Source organism: Harmonia axyridis, chromosome 6, assembly GCF_914767665.1.
Source record: "Harmonia axyridis chromosome 6, icHarAxyr1.1, whole genome shotgun sequence".
Taxonomy (NCBI): Eukaryota; Metazoa; Arthropoda; class Insecta; order Coleoptera; family Coccinellidae; genus Harmonia; species Harmonia axyridis.
Window position 1 is genome coordinate 14,695,072 of NC_059506.1, and position 5,255 is coordinate 14,700,326.

The following is a 5,255-nucleotide window of genomic DNA, read 5'->3' on the forward strand; positions in this document are numbered from 1 at the left end:
AGATCAACAGGAAGGAATAAAACCACAATATATGTACGTTAGTTTTGTGAACTTGCTATTTGTAATGTTTATATTTAATATATATTGCAGATCCTTGAGAAAGGTAAGAAGTCTTACCGAAAGCTTGGATGATATAAAAGTGTATCACTGAATTTCCTAGATCGAAACATCCTAACATTCTTATCCATTATATATATATATATATATATATATATATATATGTCGGAAGGATAACGAGGGCAATTGTTCATAAAACAAATCATAAGGATAAGGACAGTCCCTCTCAGAGAAATACCAACCGTAGACACGTGTTTCGGGCTTTCGGCCCTCATCAGTACGGTGAACAAGTGTTAGGATGTGCAACACTTGAAAGAAACAACAAACAAACAGAGTCAACAACACAACAACAGAACAACTGTTTGTTTGTTGTTTCTTTCAAGTGTTGCACATCCTAACACTTGTTCACCGTACTGATGAGGGCCGAAAGCCCGAAACACGTGTCTACGGTTGGTATTTCTCTGAGAGGGACTGTCCTTATCCTTATGATTTGTTTTATGAACAATTGCCGAATTGATTCGAATTTTGTAGAAATGAGTAAGAAGCATAGAAATAATCAGATTGCCGGAAGGACACTGCTCTTGTTATAGAAAGCTCAATTTTTATGAGCTCATCAACAGTTGAAACCATAGAAATATTGAGACTCTTAGGTAAAAAAAGGTTTTTGACCATTTTCTGTTGTTTATTTTAATACAAATCATTCAATGTTATAAATTTTTGAAATTAGGAAAAATTAAGCTTTCAAAACATGGCATAGAAATTTAGTGTTCCCTTTGAAAAAACATAACTTTGGGTCATAGCTTCGTAATTAAAAACCTTTTCGAAAACACGAGCACGCCACTGATGGATTCTACGTAAAAAAGTGTCTGTATAATGTTTAAATTTCGGAGCTCTAGCATCAGTATAAGCGGAGATGTAAAAGCTTTCGATATCGCCATTTTTCCAATTTTCGCTTATAACTCGAAAACAAAAGGTGGCCAAAAATGAATTCTAACCTTGTTAGTTTCTCAAAACAAGAGACCGAGAATATGGGATATCAGATTTTGTCTATCACCTCAGGTTTAGAAGTTGTAGTGCAAAAACATCGAAATTTGCCCACTCTGTTTGTGAGGAGAAAATCAAATTTTGTCCCAGATATACAACATAAATTAACTATTGAACTGCTCAAAATAGTCATCATTCATTTTTCATTGCAATTAAGTTTTGAAATCATTATACAAACGTGTTTTTTCAGATGTAAATCAGAAATATTTCTATGCAAAATAACGATTTTCTTCCTTCTGAAACATAAAAAACTAAATATTAATTATTCATCAAACTTCAAAAATCATCGAAAGTTTTACTTTCACATGGCATGTTAAAATCATTAATATTTTCCATACAAGAAACATTTGGGGAAGTTCTGGAATCATAGGGATGATGATAATTAATTTGATATTTCAGTAAAGGCCGAGGAACAGAATTTAACTTAAATCCAGTTGATTTTGAAGGAATATTATAATCGCAAGTAAGAGGGCTTTCAGATATATTAGTACATTGAAATACGATATGAGGAAAAACCCAGTCTAATTATGTTCTAAATTTAGTTTCTCATGGATTACCTGAAACCTAAAACAGAACTTGTAATAAGCGACAATAAAAACTACTTGATCTGTTCATTGCTACCATACATGCATTACAAACACAATTAATTGTTGGCTGTTCAATCAAATACCTATTTATTGGAAACCTCGAACGCTGATTGGCTTGTTATGAGAATAAAATTTTTACATCGTGATACGTATACCGTGTAATGCTGAGTGACTGTGACGTCACATCCGTTGCCAGTGTTAGCACTAGCGGTTTCACCCCCCTGCTCTAAAGGCTGTCGTGTAACTTCGCCAAACCCCTCATTTGTAAGAATAACCATTTTTACAGTCGCAGTTTTTGTTGCGCGTGTCACAGTATTGTTTCGCTATTTTGATCCACTCTGCTTATGTAATTGAAAGATTTGCGCGAGAATAAGTTATTATGATCCGATTTTCTAACGTTTCCATATCACATTCATTCTCAATTTCAGAAGTTCATCGCACCTGCGCCAACTCAGGAGATGGCAATAATCAAAGCAACCTGTTTTAATATGCACTGAAGGAATTCAGAAGTTACCTCAGTAGGGAGACATTCTACAGGAGCATCGTTCAGAAATTTTTATTGCTCCTGAAGGAACACTTGACTTATTCGCTTTGTATCCAACATTCTGCCTTTTCAAGTATCTATGCTCGCTATTTAGCATAATGCACTGGACTTATTTCATCTTCACTCGCACACCAGTTTATAAAAGCTTCGTACGCTTTTCGGATAGCTACTCGAAGTTCTGGTGGCGTGGATTCAAATTCACAGTCGAACATTATCCGTTGAAATCGGCGATAATTTAATTAATGACTCAACTGTCGTCAGTATTATCAAAACTTGATTATTGGTGTGATAGATCGTTAAAACTGTTCAAGTATTCTAATGAAGAGTGTTTTTGGCCACAATGGAACGTATGTTCAAAGGGAAAATTAACAATCCGCTGAAGTTTACGGTTCTTAGTGACAAATTGTAGTTTAGTTATAAGTAGATTATAACGATATACTGTGATTGGTAGGTGTTACGATTAACCTATAATGTGGTAGGTAGTGGAGGTAGTTTGAGCCCCCCTCCCCAGGGACATGTTTTGCTATATATAGTTAGTAGCCTAACGTTTCTGAAGATCACATCGTTGGCGAAACGATTCGAGTGTGGTTCTACATAATTCATTAATCGTGAAACATTTTCATCATTCTCTACCTCGTTGAATTTTTCATATCGGGATGATATAAAATCATCCCGCGTGCTTTCAATTCCCGGATCCCAATTAACCGTAAAAAAATTTCCTTTTGTAGGTAAGATATCATTCACTTTACGCATTTTCAATTAGGTGTTCATGTTGTTAAGTTACGACTTTTATTCCTAGATTGTCGAACTTGTCGGATTGTCGGATTCTTCAGCAAGTAGAATTTTTGTAGCTTTTCGTCGATACATTTTCCTTACTACAACACGAACCCTAGCATTTTTCAAACCATGGGAGCGTTATTGATAGGTGTAGCATTCCTACCTGTTTGTGTGAGTTCGAGGTATAGCGAAAGATGGTAAGTTCGCGAGTGTACAAGTGAACAATTGGTGGCTTCATTCGGAAACTCCCGCATTATTCGTCGATTTTATATTCGCTCGAACGCATTATGTTAGAGCTTTTCTACACCGCCCTTGAAAACCGAAAGTTGGAGCTGAAATACAGGGTGTTTCCTAAACATGCGGCAAAAATTCAGGGGGTTGTTCCTTGGACTATTCTAAGAATATTTTGTCCTTTGATGATTTTTGAAAAACCTATTTGTTTCGAAGATATAGGGGAAACAAAATTTCAGATAATAACATTTTATTATGAAAAATTACATGAAAATTCAACTCAACCTACAAAAACTGTTGAAAATGACCACCTCTAGCCAGCATACAAGCATCCAATCTTCTCTTCATTGACTGCCGAACCCTTTCAAAAACACCAGGATCATTTCTTATTAAGTTACACCCAGCAATGATCCGATTTCGCAAGTCTTCCACATTTTCTACTGGAGTGGTATAAACTAATGATTTTAGATGGCCCCATAGGAAATAATCTAAGGGGTTTAAGTCCGGGGAACGAGCAGGCCATAAATGAGGTCCACCTCTTCCAATCCAAATTATTATTAATTATTGAACTATTATTAATTTTAAAAATATGAAAAATGTTGTTCGCCCTGTATCTTCGAAACAAAGAGGTTTTTCAAAAATCATCCAAGGACAAAACATGCTTAAAATAGTCCAAGGAACAACCCCCTGAATTTTTGCCGTATGTTTAGGAAACACCCTGTATATCCCGCACCAAGGGCCCTGTGGAGAGGCTATGTTTTCTAACCTGACGCCCATCAGGTAAGTTATAATGTTAACCACAATTTTAGACTTTAGTATCATTTTCATATGTTTCGCTGTCGCTTATACAGTCCACCATTTCTCCACTAATTTAATGAACAATCGGACTCGACTTACCTGTTGCAACCTCGTAGTATAGTTATTTTTTATTGAGTTTGATTTCATTATCTTTTACTTTTGTTTTATTTCATTTTCAAAAGATAAAAGCACCAATTAACATAGCCCCATTAGTTGACATAACTATTGAATAATACAAAATAAATAAATTGTAGCTCGAAAGTAACTCCGAAATCCATCGTTGCCACCGGTACGATAATTATCGAATTATACGATAATTTATTCGATTCGATAAATCGAAGTTTGAAGGTCTAGTTAACTAGAATAAGTCCTTTTCTACTGTTCATAGTGGGGGACTGTTTTACAAATTTGTTCATTTTTATTCGAAAATAGACCATTATTCAGAACAACCCATTTCGTAAATTTCTTACCTGATCTCCCACTGTATTATATTATGTCTTTCGACCCGATTATCTCGTCGGTGGGTTGCGATCGACCCGGGTCTAATAGCTACCTAAGCCACTGTATATAATTATGTTTTTGAGATGGAAAACCTTGTTTTTAAAAAAAACTTTATTTACAAGAAAAAGACGAAAGGTACAATCAAAACTATCTGTCATGAACTGATCTATTATTGACTGGTTATTGACTGACTAAAAAACAATGCGTCTGAGAATTTATAACATTACTTATCTCTAATGCAAAATGTGGCGTGATCCTAAGCGTCACACAAAGAATAGCTAAAATAGCAAAATTACATTGTAAGAACAAAGGATGTATTATAGTTACAATAGGCATTCATTCCACCCACATTATCCCGTGTTTGAGATTGATGAGTTAACAATATTCTATCATGAAATATAAAGTAATAAATGAAGATTCGAAAATAGGTCGTATGATCAGAATGGGGTCGTATTATGTAATTCCTCCCCTTCTTGGAAAAAGGTATCACCTTGCTGAGGTGTAGCTTTTAAAGATACATTTTTTCTGAAATATCTACAAGCAAAAGCAATAACAATAATAATTATAAGTATTGTCAAAATAAATGCAAATGTTATTCCAATAGGTTGAAGATTCCACTGCTCTAATTTTTCTAAAACGATGTCTGGAATATCTTCATTCTTGATAAGTTCTTCTTGAGAATCATTCTTGATAAAATGGGTCTGCTTGGGTAGAAT